At 45.9% G+C, this 19,213-nt stretch overlaps 1 protein-coding gene across 2 annotated transcripts in view; it reads right to left on the reverse strand.

Annotated features, from left to right (window-relative positions):
• Positions 1 to 17,100, reverse strand: part of YPEL2 (yippee like 2) — a 63,135-nt gene extending 46,035 nt beyond the window's left edge. Inside the window, exons 1-2 of one of the 2 annotated variants that reach the window (XM_072779745.1) lie at positions 16,928 to 17,100; positions 3,580 to 3,757 (exon numbers count right to left, since the gene is read on the reverse strand). The gene's annotated coding sequence lies outside the window, so the exon portion shown is untranslated. The remainder of the gene's footprint in view (positions 1 to 3,579; positions 3,758 to 16,927) is intronic. The other variant, XM_072779744.1, reaches the window with a different exon arrangement.
• Between the last annotated feature and the right edge of the window lie 2,113 nt (positions 17,101 to 19,213).

The following is a 19,213-nucleotide window of genomic DNA, read 5'->3' on the forward strand; positions in this document are numbered from 1 at the left end:
CTGAGCAGACCCTGAAATGAAGACCTGAGCTGAAGAAGTCAGATGCTTAACCGACTGAGCCACTCAGGTGCCCTGAATTTTCTTTAAAAGAAAAAATTAAGGGTATGGGGCTGCAGAACTCACCACATTTTGATTTTTGGACCTTGGTACTTATAATAGGGCCATAGCTCCATGGGGCTTCATAAGTACAACCCATAGAGTCCAACAAACTGTGGAGTCCAAATTGATTTCCAACAATAATCAAACAAACTTGATATTTAGAAAGCCTCGGGGCATATGTACAAATTAAACACCATTTTAAGTGAAGCAATAATCCATCAGTGGAAATTAAAGGAAGATTTGCTACCACCCCCAGCTGGCTCCTGCTGATCAACATTGAAAGAAAAGATGTGAACTATTATGATTAAAAACAAAGGCCTCAGATATCTTACTTTGAGAGCCAAAGGCATAGGAAGCACACAGCAAACCTGGCTGTCCCACCTGATGGACCTTTTCCACAAAGAGCTGTAAAGGCAGCTGAAATTTAAAAGAGAAAGTTCTGAGTGTCCCCAGGATGGAGGGTTAGGAGGTACAGATTCTCCAGGTAAGCCATGAAGGGACTCAATGAATGAGGGAAGGTAGAACTCAGAAGGGGAACTCACTAGAGGAAGTAACACCTCCAGCCACAGGAGGGGACCATCCCATTGTTGTTTTTATCAGGTGTTTTGGTAGAGGATGGGCCAAGACTGCTTGGAAAAGAAGTGGCCCATGGAATCACAAACCACCTCTACTCCATTCTAGCTCAGTGACCTCTGGCAAGTTGCTCAACCACTGGACCCTCAGCTCCCCCAACTGATACCAACACACACAGGGTTATAAACAGCAAATGAGATTATGTCAGAGTACATACATGCTGGCATGCAACACACATGAGAATTATAGTTATTATTACTCTTAGTGATCAATTAAAAAAAAAAAAAAAAGATGCTGCTGCTTAAAAAAAGAAGAGGAGGCCTGAGTTACATTGTCACTTCCATGAGGACACTCTAGCTTGTCCTCGGGCACCAAAGGAGATGGTACTATTGGGGTGAGGTCTCTCCAAACCTAGACTTCTCATCTCAAGATGAGACAAAGACATGATGACACTGGAGGAACCATAGGAGTGTTTCCATAATTGCTATTGAGGTCCTTCTAAGAGGTGGCTTCCTCAGTGGCCATACTCCCTACAGGCCCTAAAGAAGTACAAAGAACACATCTCTGATTTACACAGCCCTATCAGGCTTCTTCTGAGCCTCTTTCCCCCCTTAAATCCACCCTCTGCAGTTCAACCAGTTACCTATTAAAAAAGCAGATTTAACCATGACCACTCTGATGGCCTTCAGAAAGACAATAGTGGGTAGTGGTTTAGAAGATGGGTTCTAGAATCTTATTCAAGGGTTTCAAATGTCAGTTTTATCCTATACAAGCTGTGTGACCACAGGCAAGTTTACTTAACCTCTCTGGACCATGATTTCCTCATTAGAAAATAATAATATCAACCTCATAAGGCTCTGTGAGGATTAGCTAAGCTAATACCCACATGTGCACCTGCATATAGTAAGTACACAGTAAGTTCCAGGTGTGTACTACCACTGACAACCATCTACCACTGACACTCACGAATTGCTTCAGACTCATCTTTACCACTTCATTCTCTATACTCCTATCTTTTAAACTGACACTAAAGGGTCTACCTTGTGTCAGGGACTCTAAGTGCTCAGATTTGGCAACCAAACTCCTTTAGTATCCCCTAAAAGACCATGCTTATATTTCACCCTTCCACAGTTTTGTTGATATCATTCCCTCGGCCTGATGCATTCTTCCTACCTGTCCTCACTAGGCCCTTAAACTTGCCCATTAGCTCAGGGATGCCTGGGTGGCATCTGCCTTTGATCAGGTCCTTGGATAGAGCCTCACATCGGGCTCCCTACTCAGCCAGGAGCCTGCTTCTCCCTCTCCCTCTTCTTGTCACTTCCCCAGCTTGTTCTCTCTGTCAAGTAAAGAAATAAAATCTTTTAAAAAAAGAAAAAAAGGCTCCACTCAAATGCCCTTTAACATGGGGCTTACTAGTCCTTCCCCTGGGCTCACTATCTTAACACTTATCCTATCGAAACTAAAATTATCCTTTTCTGACTCTGGATCCTCTACTGGAGGTAAGCTCCAAGAGTAGGGACCACATTTTTGTACTGCCTGGACTCAGCAGCACAGAACACACAGTAGCAGCCATTACTGCCTCCCTCTGCCTCCCGTCAGGCTGCTGACTAGACCAGTTCACCAACCCATGTGGTAGCAGACGTGACTGAAGACCTTCCCTTCCCCCTCCAAGTAATGAGGTAGGAAACAAAGTTACTCTGGGTCCCCAGGGCCCATGAAATATTATTCTCTGACAGCCCCCATTTAGATCCTGTGCAGAGATGCTAAGAACTATGGTTCTTCTGGGCTATAGGAGATTTCTAAGTCCTGGGTATTAATCAGAGGCCTGTCATTGACCTCCAGGTCCATTCTTTGCCTTTGTGGGGAGGCTAGGTTAAATATATACATGTATCGAGAAAAACAGAAGTTCTAGTTGGAGGCAATAAAAGGTGGCAGTGGAAAAGGACCAGGTGCGCCATTTCTAGGACTGGGAAACAGAAAAAATAAACTGTGGGATAGAAGGCTTCTATCCCAGAAGGAAGGTCCTCCTTCCCAACTCCTAATCTCACCAGAATCCTGAACCCAGACCCAAGAGTGGAGAAACCCAGTTTCCCTGGACCATCAAATAAGTGGCTGGAAGTGTAGTCCACTGTTGAGGGATTATAGGGTTTAGAGGCCAATGGACTTGGATCTAGTCTCGTTTTCTCTCACTGGCTGCATCACCACTGGGCAAGTTACCCGAAAAGGAATAACAATAGTGCCTACCTCATGGAGGAGATAAAGGACTCAAATGAGATACTGCAAGTGAAGCATTCAGCATAGCACCTGGCACCTGAGTTAACATTCAAGAACCTTGATTAGCTATAATCGTCCTTACCAGCAAGGGAAAAAAAGCACGGGAACTGTTCCTATTCACAGGACTCAAAAGAGCAGTGTTCCTATCTCCCTCGTTGACTCATGGTGGTTAGGGCCTACAGTGATCCACTTAAAGGTACACTGGTTTAAGCTTAGCTGGGGATCTGAAATTATTGCTATATCATTCCAAACAATGAACCACGCCATCATGTAACACAGTAGAAAAGTTACCTCTGCAGCCCACACTGACTCAACTCCTCCCAGTATGGGGCCACCACTAAAACTTCACTGAAATACCCCTGAAATAACAAATAACTACTCTGGAGCTGACCATCAAGACACACAAGATCAGGGTCATCATTTCATAGTTACCTACTGTGTATAGCACCGGACCCAGGTGGTACTTCAAATTCATCCAGATAATAAAAGCCAGCTTGGATATTCAAGGAACCACGGTCTTTCATAAACAAAGCCAACCATTCATCTCTACCCTGGACACAGGGCCTAGTCTTGATTTCACAGGGATTATCTATCAGATGATAATCCTACATGATCGCTAGGATTCCTTCGGACCTTAAAATCCTGATTCCATGTTGTAATGATGTCTCTGCCAGCCGAATCCTGCCCCAGAGTACAGTATCCATCCAACATCCTTCATTGTGGTAAGACCTTGGTTTCAGCGAGGTCACAGAACATGTCAGTCGTGCAGAGTCCACTCAGAAATGGCTGCTGGACGGTGCCTTTGCAACATCTGTTAGCAGAGCAATAGATTACCACATGGACCTTAGTTCAGCACTCTGCCTGGGGAGGTCCCACATGAGGACTGCATCTGTTAGAACATCTGCATAGAAGAGGTTCTTCCCCTTAACATCCTGACACTTGCATGTAATTCACTAGATATCAGACGTAACTGTTACTAGCTGGCTCTGTAGAGATCAGATATTACTTTGGGTTGTTTCTACATTTCCATAAAAAAAAACAGGTAAAAAGCACAAATGATCTGTCTGAAGATTCATTACCAAGGACGCTTGGCTAAAGTTCATCAATGACTTCCTTCTGTTTTTGATACAACTCCCAACTCCAAAGAGAACTTAAGGTAACTTACAAAAACATAAATGATACCTTAAAATAAAGAAATTAGGGTAAGAAAAATGTAAGAACACAAAGAGAGTCAGGACAGAGAAATGCATGCTTTAAGTTGCGAAATATTAATCGAATTTCTATTGCATCTTTGGCTTTGAGCTCCCCAGTAAGCAAAGCAGAAAAGAAAATATCAGTAGTTATAAGGTTCATAATTCCTATAAATCTTGGTTATTCAAGCTACAGATTTTCTAATACATTTCTCCTATGCATGATTGCAGAGGAGATGATGAGCAGTGAACCCAATAGACAAGACCTTCAGCACACACCAATAATTCCTACCATAAAACTCTTACAAGTCTGTTTCTTAGGGATCCCTCCATGAAAATGCACGGCATAACAGTTAACACCAAAGGGCAATTCAGTAAAAGGGATTCTACATGGGAATCAAATCAAGGCAACCCAAGACCATGACTTTCTGATGATCTGGCTTTATCCAGTGATATAGATTCTCCAGAGGAATGGAAGAGCTACAGAACCTTCTGGCAAAGCTCCACGAATATCATTTATCACAACCAGGCTTTTAAGTTACAAAAACATGGGCAGCCTCCAACATGCCAAGTCCCAATACTAATACTTTTGAATTTGGCCTTGGTGTTGTATTCAGTTAGCTCTCTTGTGGCTGCTTCAGCCTGCTTTTTCTGTTAAACACTCCCCTTCTGCCTCTTCAAGCCTCTCCTGCCTCTTCTCTCTCTCTGAGCCTCAATCTCCCTGGCTGCTCTTCCTTCCTCCCTCTCCTTTGAAGTGCTTCTACCATGTGCCTGACCGCCTGTTCCCCATGATGAGCACATTCCCATCCACACCCAAGTCTTCTAAACCTCTGCCTCCTGCTCCTGAAACCTGGATCCCTTTCTAAAAGATGTCTCTAACTGGCTTCTAGGAAGGCACTTCACACCAAATGCATCCAAAGCCAGCACCATCTTTCCCCTTCCCCTGGCTCCTACCACCTATACTCTAATTCTGTTCCTTTCTCCTAAAGGCCCAGTTGCCAAAGCAGGAACGACCCTTTATTCTCTCTCCCTTCTATGTCACACTGCATCAGTGCCCTAGACGGTTGGTTCTGGCTCTGTAATCCAGTCTCCCATATCCATCTTCACACCTGGATGTGTGTAAGCCCTACCCTCCCTCATCCTGAATTCACTTGACAACTTCCTAAACTGGTCTCCCTGACTCAGCTTTTACCTCTCCAGCCCATTCTAGAATTCTATTTATACAATACTCTGATCACATCTCTCATGTTTCAAAACCTCTAGTGGTTTCTTTTTTTTTTTTAATTTTTTTTTTTTTTTATTCATTTTATGATAGTCACACAGAGAGAGAGAGGCAGAGACACAGGCAGAGGGAGCAGGGTCCATGCACCGGGAGCCCCCACGTGGGATTTGATCCCAGGTCTGCAGGATCGCGCCCTGGGCCAAAGGCAGGCGCTAAACCGCCGCACCACCCAGGGTTCCCCCTCTAGTGGTTTCTTAGCAGCCTATAGGAAAAGGTCCAACCCCTCAGATGGCACCAAGAAACGGGGCTGATTCTCCTTATCTTCACCATCACCTTCCCAGCTCACTCTAAACCTGTTTCCCCAGTAGACCGACCTCGTTCACTCACTACCTTTTCCCAAGTTGGTTCAGCCTCCTGCAAAGCCTTAACCTATCTTCACTGCCTGGTAAATGCCTGCTCATCCCTTAATAACCAAATAAGACCCTAAGAAGAGGTGGGAGCCCCCTTTTTCCAGCATGCAAGAAATTATTTTCTCCTGAATGGTGCTCCATCACATTGTTCACACATCTGTCTCCCACACTGGGAGCTTCCTGCAGCTCAAGTCCAGTCTTTAACACTCCTTGGCTTCCCCAGCACTCCCAGTCTTGGGCACATCAGTCTTTTTTTTTTTTTTTAAATCCCTCCAGAGTCTTGATAAATGGTAATTAACTGAGTAAAATGAGTGACCTTCAGTGAAACTGTGCACCCTATAAAGCTGATATTTTTAATCTTAAACACTATCCAGTACATTTAAAATATCTAATTCTGGCGACTATGTGGGACTCACACACCATTAATGCTCCACAAAGTTAAAAAGCCAGCAAACTCTTGTGACGTTAACTCGCTTGGGCTGGCAAATGGAGCACAGTACTCACTCGGTACCGTAGAGCCAAAGCTCTGAGAAGACACACAACAAGATCCTCTGGTGGTTTTTACTTGGGTGCTGTCTGATGGCAGAGACATTTCCCATTCCACCTCCCCTGCCCTTCACACCATCTGTGTGCCACCCAGGGTAGCCTCCTCCCACGAGACCCCAGACTGGCACTGACTTCTGACTCCTGGAGAAACCCTCAGACTTCCAACCCAGGAAGCTTCTTTCTCCCAGGGTGGGACCCTGCCCTCAGACCCCCAGGGCAGTCTGAGTATGAGAAAAATGAAGTGTCAGATTTGGTTCCGGCCAGCAAGGAAAGGGGTGCCTCGATGCTGCCTCTCTATTCCACATGTAAAAAGCCACATTTGCTCTTTTCCTCCAGCCCCCAGAGCTGCCGCCCTCAGGATCAGTACTTTGTTTTGTGTTTGGCCATGCTCAGAGAAGATAATCCTGGTTAAAACCAAACAAATACATTTTTCTCATGATCTGGAATCCAAAGAGGGACTTGCTCCATTTGTCTGTCCCCCAGACCGGGCTACTCTTGAACTACAATGTAAAACAGTCATTTAGAAGATCTATCAAGAAAACAACATTTTGGAAAGTAGGGTAAGCAATGCAGCCCATCTTTAGAAGTTACTTCACCAGGGAACCCTCCCCTTAGCCTCCACCAATGGTTCCTCTTCCACAGGCATGCAGAGCATTCTTCACAGCTGCAATTGTACTTTTGCTGAGATTATTTGATTGTCATCTGTATCTCACACTCTCTCAAAGATCAAATATTATTTACTGAATAAACTAATGTCTTTGGACCCTGGGCATTGTGTGACCTTGATTTCTCTTTAACTGCTGCTCCCTCAGGGCACAGCTGGGGTCCCAATTAGTTACAAACCATCCATCCCAAATCTGCCAATACAATTCTGTTGTTCAGCTGTCAGCATGCCTTTGGCATCCTCACTTTAATCTCCTGATTCAAATAAATCCAAAACTCTAGACTCTGACATCTGTGGCTGGGCTCCCCACCTTTTCACAATTGGAAGTTGGAAATTGAACTTAAAACTGAAGAGAAAAAAAAGGGCAGAAGCTCTTTCAAAAGGATGCCTGCATGTCTAAAGTCCCAAGTCCCAACCAGCTCGAAGATGGATGTATTTTGTCCTGACAATTATTAAACTATCACCTAGTATTGCCATCTCATTAAGAAGAAAAGGAGTAGGGTGGGAGAGAAAGACTGGTTCTAGAGCAGATTTCTGGACTTCTCCTGCTATGGGATTTTAGTGAAAATTATAGCTTCTATTCCTTTTAGGCATGGCACACACATCAAGGGGCATCATGCACGTTGCCAGTGCAGCTTTTTCATATAATTTAAGAAACATCCACAAAGCTAGTTGTTTATGGGTCAGTCTTCCCACTAGATTGTAAGCCATTCTTGACCAAAGACCACATCTGGTTAATCATCCTTCATACCCAGGGCAAAGCCCAGCTTGCTGTAAGAGCTCAGGAAGGTTGGTTGAAGAAATGCAGAAGGTGGGGGAAGGAGGTAGGGAGGAGTCATCTGAGGCCCTGCAGCAAACTGTCAGTAAGCCTTCAGAACTCTACAGTTTATTAATTTCCTATTATGGTCCCATGAGGGACCAAGTACTTGACACGCATTATCTCAATTAATCCTCATAACAACCCAGGGAGGCAGGCATTATTATGATTACCCTTATTTGAAAGATGAGGAGAAAGCACAAGAAGCTAAACAATTTGCCCAAGATCACTCCGCTAGAAAGTACCCGAACCAGCATTTGAATCCTGGGACAACCTTCTACCCACCATGGATCCCTCAACCCAGATGAGCCTGAGAAGAGTCTGAAGATGGGCATCCTTGGTCCTTGAGCCCTTTAAAGCAACAAGCAGATTATCTTCCAGAGGAAGACTAAGTCAACAAACAAAAGTGTCAAATTCTCATAAAACATCTTCACAAACTCTCAGGGTAAGTTCACTACTTCAACTTTTAATTATAGAAACACGAGAAAACAAAAATGAAAGAAGGGAATAACCTCAACCAGAAGATAGGACAACACATTTGGCACAAGAAAAAGCTAGTTTTCAGTTCCTGTCGCATCTTCCTGCTAAGAGGTTTTTAGCTTTAAGGCTGCAGTCATATTAATTTTTCCCTCAAATTCTACAGGAAACAAACTAAGCCATAAGTAAAACTAACCAAAAGCCCTATTTAATTTGCATTTATAAATAATAAACATGTTTATACCATTAATACAACAAATACTGAAAGAATTCATTTCTACTTTATGGTCCATTTGGCCAAGAATCAATTTAGAATTTAGGGAGGGACCCCCAACGGACAAAAGGCCAAAGTAGCAAAAGAAGAGATAAACAGGAGGCAAATATAATGGATGACATATGCAGGAGCGATACAAACAAGAGAAGAAAAGGAAGTGGCAAAAATACAGTGAGGGAAAGGAGGCCAAAGGTCAAAGATGCTTAGTAGTTGGTTTCTGCTAAGGCGATCAACCTCAGGGATTTCCAGACCTCAGACATGTATGGGTGGGCTACATCAGAAAAACTTGGGAATTTTTTTGGGGGGAGGGGGGATTATTATTTGCTTTCTTTTATTAGATTCCCTATCCTGAACATTCTGATATTGTAGGCCTTTGGCTGGACTAGAAGTTCTTATGCATAGGAGCCAGGTTTGAGACTGCCTATTATCTGTTTCAGAGTTCTGTGAATGGAAGCAACAGTACATTTCCATGGAATTACTCTAAACTGTAGCAATAGTGGGGTGCCTGGCTGGCTCAAAAGAGCATGCAACTCTTGATCCTGGGGTCATGAGTACAAGCCCTATGTTGGATGTAGAGATTGTTTAAAAAACAAAGTTTTGGAAAAAAATAATTGTAGCAATAGTAGCCCAAGCAAAATCCCAATGTTCTCTTCCAATATCTCACGTGCCTACTGAACATTCCCCATACAGTACCACTTAGGTTCACACTTTCAGCCCTTGCACACACTGTTCCCCCTGGAGCATTTCTGCATGTTTAAATCCTCATCATTCTTCACAGCCACATCTCCAAAATGCCTACCCTTCTTTCTGTATCTCCATAAGGACTATAAACTCTTTGTACCTTATGCTCTGGTTATTGACACATATGCCTTAATCACTCTTATTTGAGTATATGCATAGGGGCAGGGGCCCTATCTTAATCCATCTTTATCTCCCAAAGGTCTTATATATTATCTGTTGAATTATTATTAGCCAGGAAAATAAAGCAAAACCAAAGGTTCATTTTCAGCCGTAGGGCAGAGGTTCCTCTTCTGTAGCTCAAAATAGGAATCAAAATTTTACTGACTCAGGCAGGATGTGCTCCATCCAAGTCTATCCTCTCTTGCCCCAGGTACTCACAACCAAAACAGCATGGGAAAACAAAACAAATCATTAGGAAAGTCAATATTTCCTATGATTAAATTTCTTATCAGATAAAATGATGCCATTTTCTTCAGTAGAACCAAACTGAGCTACTGTTCACACCCAGCCAGAAGACCTTGTTTGAGCCTCAGTAGCACCTATCTGCCATCTGGATACCAAACCTTCCCCTTCTAACAAGAAATATAGACAAGAGAACTCCAACAACAGAGACTAATTTCATTCTGAGCTGGCAATCTAGTTTCAGATCAAAACCACTAAATCTGGACATACCACATTCTCAAGACCACAGGAGAAAGCCATAGCTCAGGAAACAGGAGAGCATAGTGCTGCTGACCCAACCAGGAATGCGAGTGGCAGTGTTTACCTCACTGGCAGAATGTTCCTGTGCCTCATCACAGAGGAGGCAGGCTTTGCCTAGGATCAAGACATTACAGGTTATTTGGGGTTTTATTCATGAGTCGACATTCTTCCAGAATATTGACTTTGTACTCCTACTTCCAGAGAGCCTGGAAACAAAAGGTATGGTTTATAGTCTCTGTTTTGACTTAATTAGCTGTCTTAAGCAGGTCCTTTTTGCCTATTCAAGACTCAGTGTTTGTATCTCCAAAATGTAAAATCTGAAATGAGTTTAATACCCAAATAAGCATATACCTAATTTTAAAAGAATTATAAATCATTAACCTGAAATTAGAAAAAAATAGAAATTACAAGGAAAAAAATGAGGATGAGGGATTTGGCTCTGTGCTTCCTGGCATGCAAAGCAAAGAGAAACATGATCAGTTATCCATTTCCAATTGTCTACAAAGAAATATCATACTGGTTCCTCAGAGAGGCAAAGCTTTTTCTGGCATTCGCTCCTGAAAGCAATTTCTCCTATTAACCACTTAAAGGGGACACTAAGTGAAATTGTAGCTTAAGGCCTCAACATCATCAACCCTTATGAGAAATGTAGTAGAGTTTTAAAGCTGTTTCAGACTGTGCCCCTCCATGAAAGCAAAGGGCAGGACACCAAAGTTCATCTCAGTGAAAATAATCCTGGAGGGGCTGAGGTAATATGGCCCAAAGATGCAGCTTCCAGTCAGCCCAGCTTAATCCAAGGATAAAACTAAGAATGGCCTGAGGAACAGCCAGACAACATATCCTTCCAAAAATTTCCATGACTTCTTCCACAGAGGTGTTAGTAAAAGTTAGGCATCAATTTGTGATTAGATGATTTCTGGGGTTTTTTATTTATTTATTTTAGAGAGACAGAAAGTATGGGGGAAAGGCAGAGGAGGAGAGAGGGAGAGAGGGGGAGAGGGAGAGGGAGAGAATCTCAAGCAGATTCTATGCTGAGCATGGAGCCACATGTTAGGCTAGATCTCACGACTTTGAGATCATGACCTGAGATTAAATCAAGAGTCAGAGGCTTAACCCACTGAGCCACCCAGGCGCCCCTGATTTGATGATTTCTAACTTCCTTTCTAGTTCTGATAGATATAAGTGACATGTTTGGTCTTCATTTACTGGCACTGATTTAAGATCTTCCTCTTACCACACACTCCCAAATCAACAGATCGGGAATTCCTGCCAAAGAGAGGAGGGAAATCTATTACTATGAGTGTTGTTGTTATTAAAAGCTAACAGCAGGGAGCCTGGGGGGCTCAATCTGTTAAGTATGGGACTCTTGGTTTCCGCTCAGGTCATGATCTCAGGATTGGGAGATCGAGCCCCATGTCAGGCTAAGCCTCAGCCCCTTGGCCAAGTGTCCTTGAGATTCTCTCCCTCTGCCCCCCCCATCCCAGCTCGCGCGCGCGCCCTCTCTCTCTCAAGTAAGTAAATAAACAAATAAAATCTTTTAAAAATAAAACAAATAAAAGCTAACAGCAAGTACTTGTGTCAGGCTCTGTGCTTGCATTCCTATACATCCTGTCATTTACTCTTCCCATCAATTCTGTGTGATAGTAACTATTAGCCCTATTTTACAAATAAGGAACAGAGATTAGAGAAAATTTTAGCAAATTGCCAAGGTCACAGAGCTAACTATCCAGACCTTCTGGTTCCTAGCCCAGGCTCTCAGCCTTTACTTATAGTGTGAGGGATCCCTGGGTGGCTCAGCGGTTTAGCCTGCCTTCGGCCCAGGGCGTGATCCTGGAGTCCCAGGATCAAGTCCCACATCAGGCTCCCTGCATGGAGCCTGCCTCTCTCTCTCTCCCCTCTCTCTCTCTGTCTCTTGTGAATAAACAAATAAAATCTTTTAAAAAAATGTGATTACTGATAGAAATGCTTGTCAGAACAGTGAAAACAAAATAAAGCTACTGGGATTGCGAGAGTTGTTTACTGACAACCATAACAAAATGACAAAGGAGCTTTTAGAAATCTATTAAAAAGTATAAAAGGCTGAGGCACCTGGGTGGCTCAGTGGTTGAGCATCTGCCTTTGGCTCAGGGGTGATCCCGGAATTCTGGGATCGAGTTCCACATCAGACTCCCTGTGAGGAGCCTGTTTCTCCCTCTGCCTATGTCTTTGCCTTCTCTGTGCCTCTCATGAAAAAATAAATAAAATCTTTAAAAAAAGTATGAAAGGGTGAAAAATATTGTGAAAAGCAGAAATCCTGAAATAAATTCCAAGGGAACTCTGTCACACTCCAGGAAAAGGGAGAGTAAAATTCTTTTCCTCTTCTCTTCCTGAAAATAAAAGTTATTATTTCCTACTCTTAGAGACTCAAAATCTTGGCTCTCTAGTCATTCATTCATTCCACCAACGGGTAGATATTTATCCAGTGCTACCCGTGCCAGGGACTGTCAGCAGTGAGCGAGACAGAAGCTCCCAAGCTTCCATGGGCCATCGAATAGACAATGTATTTCCAGATGGTATTAACGTGACTTGAAGGGATTAAGAGAGGCTGAGGGGCAGAGAAGGGAAGACTTGTTCCAGAGGGGCTCTCTGAGACCCAAGTGAGATGCCATCATGTAAACGTCTGGAGAATGGCATTCTGCAAAGGGTAACTACCAATAGAAAGGCCCAATGACAAAAACAAACACAAACCTTCAACGTTATAGAAACCTGAGGAAAGCTGGTGCAGGTAGAGCAGACTGAAGCAAAATGGACCAGGTAAGGACCTGTAGGAAACCGGGCAAGAGAAGTTGGGGGAAAGGGATAGGCTGTGCAGTGCCTACAGGGAACCAAGGTGGATTATGTCTAAAGGGCAATAGGAAGCCACAGGAAAACTTTAAACAGGGGAGTAGCATAATCCGATTTATTTTAAAAACTCGGGGCTATATTCACAAATCCCAGGGAAATTCAAATAGGTGTGGTCCTTAAAAGATACAAGTCACATCTCTTGTTAAGGAATAGATCACTGAAAACTATCTACTCTAACAAAATACCTTCAGCCTGCAGGCTCTGGCTTTCCATAATGGGAGGCTACAATTTTATAAGATGATTCCCTTTCCAGAACTTTATACCCCTTCATGCTAAGGGAATGCAATTGTCAGGGCACCTACTGTTTGTTTGTTTATTTATTTATTTATTTATTTATTTATTTTTAATTTATGATAGTCACACAGAGAGAGAGAGAGAGAGAGAGAGAGGCAGAGACACAGGCAGAGGGAGAAGCAGGCTCCATGCACCGGGAGCCCGACGTGGGATTCGATCCCGGGTCTCCAGGATCGCGCCCTGGGCCAAAGGCAGGCGCCAAACCGCTGCGCCACCCAGGGATCCCTGTTTGTTTTTTTTTTTTTTTTTTAAATAATCCTTTTTTTTTTTTTTTTTTTTTTTTATGATAGTCACACACACACAGAGAGAGAGAGAGAGAGAGAGAGAGGCAGAGACACAGGCAGAGGGAGAAAGCGGGCTCCATGCACCGGGAGCCCAACGTGGGATTTGATCCCTGGTCTCCAGGATCGCGCGCCCTGGGCCAAAGGCAGGCGCCAAACCGCTGCTCAACCTAGGAATCCCTCACCTACTGGTTTGTTGATGGACCCTAGAGAAATGCCAAGATAATTTACCAAGGAAACTGATCCTGATCCTCCATTTCAGTCCCATCTAGACATCTCTTCCCTCTGCTTTTCTATACTAGGATATCCTATCCTTTGCCATCCATTTGTTGCTTTCTTTTTTATTGTAGGCTCAAAACACTAAACATCCTAAATGTAAGCAGCTGACCAAACTGAACATTAAACAATCCTACAGTTAGTGTTCCCATATAAAGCATACTTTTGGCAGGAAGGACCATAGTTTAATTTGAATTTGGATAGAGTTCTATTTGAAGCTAAATGCAGTTTTGATTAATAAGGAAATTTCTTCTACCAACATGTTTAGACACAGTGAGAGGGAAACATCTAACATGTGGATGCATCAGGTGTTGTATGTTTGTACTTGAAGGTAAAGATAGAGGTAACTTACAAGATTCACCTGCACACAGGAGCCATGGTATCATAAGAACCAGGCCTGAGGTAGGCAAGGTCAGGTGAGCTTGTGCCTCTTCTTACTAAACTGTTGACAAACCCTGACTCCCCCATCCTCCAAGAAAAATCACCAGCTTGCCTGCCCTTCCCCCAGGCCACATGGCTTGGAATACTCAGCTATTCAACAACATCAACATTTTCTGCTGACCAACTGTTAATACCCCAGGCATAATAACTATGTCACTGCCTCAAAACTATTAAATTCATTAAAACCATGAAAATTCACATAATCTATGAATAGTACAGCAGACTCATCAACACTACTCACAACCCCAACCCCACGCACCTAAAAACATCCAGCCATACAGAACACTGAACAGCAGCCCTCAAATGGATTGGGCACGGTGGTATGGGAGGGATGGGGGTCTTATAAGCCAACGCTTCACAGCAGCTGAAAGCAAACAATGCTATACCCTTAGACCTATCAAAGTCTAGGCTAGTGTGACTAGCAGATGAATGATCTTGGATTTGCATAGAGTGGGTCACATACATGACTAAGGCTTTGCATGCTTCATATCCAGTTAATGCCTTTCATTGTTCATTGTCCAAATTCCCATTAGACCAGGGTTTCTTATTGACCACCTGCATCACAACCTCATAGTCCACTTATTAAAAATGCACCCCATTGAGAATAAACATCTCCAGAGTGGACTGACAGACCGCAATTCTCAACACTATTCAGGTCATCTTTGTACACATTTAAGTTTGAGGACCTCTGCCCTAGAGCAACGTTTCTTGAACTGTGGGCCATCACCCATTCACCCATTTGGTCAATAAATCAAATTAGCAGCCCATGACCAGCAGTTGGTTTGTTGTTGTTGTTTTAATTAAGAAAAAACTAGAGAGCACACAGCAGGTAACAAGGGTAATTGTTTCCTGGAACTTATCACAGTTGTGAACCTCAGTGCAGTGATATAAAAGGTATTCCTTACTTTGGATCCCACTCAAAGTTTGAAAACCACTCTCCTAGAGGGAAGAAGGAAAACAGTACTCTTGTGCATGATGTTTATTTTCCATTTTCCATCCCTAACAGCAAGTTTTATTTTAATTCAAGACCAGATACCAAGACAGGTCCCAGAAATTCTATTACCAAATCCTAAACCAATAACGCAAATAACTCGAGGGGTAGGAGCCCAAGGCCCCCACTCTTGCCTGAGACCCTTACCATGGAGCTGGGAATAAGGGATGGTGCCAAAAGGAAGTTTGCACAACTCTCCTCAGGCCAGACCAGTTTCTCAGTAAAGAACTTATAGCCATTCATATCACAGCCCAGAGGAATTAAAATGTTCCACATCAGGGACAAGATTTAGCCTTAGCATAAGTGCTAAGGAAATGAGGAGAGAAACAGAACTCAAGATTCGGCCCACCTTTGCATCCTGTGGCAATGACAAAGTCAAAGCAAAGCCAGGGAGTGGTCATCTGACCCTACTGACTACAAGGCCTGGAGTTTTCATAACCAGGAGAGTACTGAAGAACAAACATGTGAGGTCATCTCCCTCCCCAGAGCCAGTGACAGGAGTTACCTTGGGCAAGTCACTTAACTTCTAAACTTCCTAACTTCCTTGCTCTCCCCATGTTCTGTTACTGAATGAGATACAGGGAAGCAATTACCCTGATTGCCCAATGCGCTAGGACAGAGGAGCCCACCTTACTGGACCAGAAGAGAGGAACAAGAGAGGAAGGGCAAAGAAAAGATAAATAGCTAGATGTCTCATTAGCCTTTAGATTCACCAGAAGCAAGGACTCGCTTAAAAGATCCTCAGGACCCCAAGACAGCAAATTGACAAGGCGGCCAGAAAGCAAAACCTCCAGCAAAGCTAGGAGCAGTTTTGTGTGCCATTCACACCGGTGGGGCTGTGGGAGGGTCTGCTACATGCAGCAGAGAAAAACGGAGGACACTCACTCACTTGGCTTTTTAGGCGGTTGTAAGCTGAGAGTGAAGTCAGAAGTGGCAGTCTCCTGGGCTTCGTCCAAAAGAACAGGTGGTTACCCCAACGGGGGAAGAGCCACCACTTGAGTCAAGACACCCAGGAGGTCAGCGGCCAAGGAGGGTGGACTTGAAGCAGTGGGAGGTCGGGGCTGCCCCTTGGCGCCAGGTCCTGGGAGGTGCCCGCTGGGGAGGCCCCTCGGTCCCGTCGGGCAGGAGAGAGTCGGCGCCCACCCCCTTGGCAAGGACAGCCGGAGGCTCCGGGAAGCGGCCAGGCAGGAACTCGGCTGCGGTTACCTCGGCCCTGGGCCGGCCAACCGCCGCTGGGAGTTTCGAGGGCTGCCAGCACCCCCCTCCACAGGCGGGGGCCCCGAGGGCGGCGCCCCGGGACCCAGCGTCACCGAGGAGAGCGTCCGAAGCAACTCCGCCGCCGCCCCCCCGCCCCCGGGCCCCGACGGAGCCCGAACCCGCAGAAACTATGCTGAGGAGCCACAGCCACCGGGTGTCCGAGTCCCATCCGCCAAGCCACGCGCCCTAGACTCGCCCGGGCCGCGACCCGGGGACCCACAGCACCCCGGGTGTTTTTTGCAGGAGCCGCGGGGCCCGGCAGTGTTTGTAAACAAACCGGTCACGTGGCTCCGCGGCCCGCCGCCCGCCCCCTAGCGCCCGCAGCCCCCGCGGGGACCCCGCGCCGGGCCCCGCCTCGGCCGCGCAGGGCACAGGGCGCCGCGCGCTCCGCGGGCTCCGCGGGCTCCGCGGGCGCCGGGCCGGGGCGACTCCGGGACCCGTGCCCGGCGCCCGCGCTGACAGCGCGCCCCACGCCCACGCGCGCCCGGCCCGCGCCGCGCTCCGGGTTCGCTTACCCGGCCGCAGGCGGCCCCGTCCGGCCAGTGCAGGGCTCGGCTCCGCCGGGGTGCGCAGCAGCAGCGGACCGCCCGGCTGGCTCCCGGGCTCCGGGCGCGCTCTTAAAGCCACAGTCTCCGCCGCGGCCGCCGCCGCCACTCCGCATCCCTCCGGGTCGGGGCCGGGGGCTGCCAGGTGACGGACGCGCCCCCGCGCCTATCCCCTCGCCTCGGCACCTAGCAACACGTCGCGGGTTGGCTCGGCACGGCCGCAGCCCATCCGCCCCGAGCCAATCAGCGAAGGACGGAACTCCGCCCCCCGCTTCCCCATCCTCCCACCCCCCACCCCTCTGCCCCGGCCCGGCTGGGGTGCGGGGAGTGCGGCGAGCGCCGGGTCTGGCCCGCCGCGGCTCGTGCTCCTCCTGCCGTGCCAGGCTAAGCTGGGCCACTGGCCGAGGAGCAGAGAGACGGATGGGGACGGTTGGCTTTCAGTGCCTGGAAGGAGACCGTTTATTTGCGCTTGGGTTTTGTCCCCAGGTCAAGGCCGGGATTCCTAGAACCTAGGGTTAGGAGTGGGGAGACTGCCTAGTACTTGTAGGGCCAGGACAGTAACTGCCTCCTTGCACCTTAGCCATTCCTGACTCAGAGCCTAAGTTACCTGAAGAGGTCCCCAGGACCCGGGCCAGTTGAATTTAGCAAGATAATGCCGAACGAGCCCAGGCCCTAGTCAGAAGCAAGGCATATCTCCACTTCCCTCTGTTCTGCCAGTAATTCCAACCAGTTAAAAGTAGGAAAGATGTAGTAGGGGAACTGGAAGGCGCCCAGCCTCCTATTGCTGCTGGTTTTCCAAGTTTTCTGAAGGGAAATGTGGATGGTTAGCCTACAAAAGTAGGATGGTCAGTGACCAGAAGGGAGAAGCCCACGTTCTGGATCAGTGCTTTTCAAGAAAGAGAAGGTTAAAAAATAAGCCCAGGTAGTCAGGAAATCCAGGAAGGTACCAGGTGGGTGGAGTGGGCAGTGTCCCTGTAGTAAAACAGGTCAGTTTGAGATGAGAAAGAATGCCCGCAGGGGTGAGGGGAAGAGAGGGGCCCGGCCTTTTCACATCACCACCAAGGTTCTGCAGTTCCTCAGAGAGCTGTAGGAAACCCCATGTTTTATTGAGCAGCTCTCAGGATGTGAGATGCACCTGGAGGTGCAGCTGACTCCACCTCCTTCCATATACTGGTTTGCACAGAAGCTGAGAATTGTTACTGGGGTAGTAGATCCCCAGGTGACTCTAACTTCACCTGCAAGTCTATCCAGCTGTCTTTAAAATAGATCTGATTCAGTTACTATACATCGCATTCATGTTGTGTTCAGTTGATAGACGTTGCATGGTTGGATGTGAATCCAGTCCTAATGTCAGTAAAATGTTCGTAAAAACAACAAAAAATCATGAGTATCATACATACATATCAATCTCAAATTTGCAGTTTGGGTGTAAGCAGGAGCACCATGTCACTGTCACTGTTCACATTTGACAAACTTGGAAAGTCTAAAGCTGGGGGGGGGGGTGGGGAAGCTCTTCAGATAAGAAAGAATCATGAACAAGAAAGGTTTAACAATCCTTTATCTAAAATGTGATGGGCTCTTTAGATTACCATGAGGCTGATTTCTAACCCTGATGTGCCTTCTGGGCAAATTTCACAGTGGAAAACAAAGAAGATTGAGATAGCATGATTTCTAAAGTCCCTTCCCCTCCAAAATTCTAAGTAAGGCCAGGAAATCAAACTTGCTACAACGTTTCAGCAATATTCTCCTGGTGAATATTTGTGTTGCCAGATCAACATTCCCTGACAGTAGATGCTGCATTAGTTTAACACCTAGGATACTTGGATGTTATGTAACAAGATTGGTGGCTACTGTTTCTGTTTAAATAAGAGATAACGTTAGCTAAGGAGGACAAGCCTGGTGCAGTGGCTCAGAGGGAGATCTGAGGACCCCTGCAGGCCTGCAGTGTGTATGCCGGGGACAGGAGAAGGGAACAGGTCGGTAGGACCAGGAGACAATAGAACCAACCAGCCAGCCAAAGGACAACAAAAAAATATTTATTAAGACTGATTATGCCTCCTCCAGTCAAAAGCGCCAACTATGGTGAGTTGCTAAGCGTGAAGGTAAAAGTGGAACAAAGTAGTAGAAGCAACTTCTGTCCCTCTCTGAAAGCAAGCACCTCTCATTGCCCCTAGGTACATATAAACTCAGTCCCTATTACGAACAGAGCTTCCTGCTTGACTCGGATGATACTATTCTGAAGAATCTACAGACGAG

This window comes from Canis lupus, chromosome 16 (assembly GCF_048164855.1).
Source record: "Canis lupus baileyi chromosome 16, mCanLup2.hap1, whole genome shotgun sequence".
Lineage (NCBI taxonomy): Eukaryota > Metazoa > Chordata > Mammalia > Carnivora > Canidae > Canis > Canis lupus.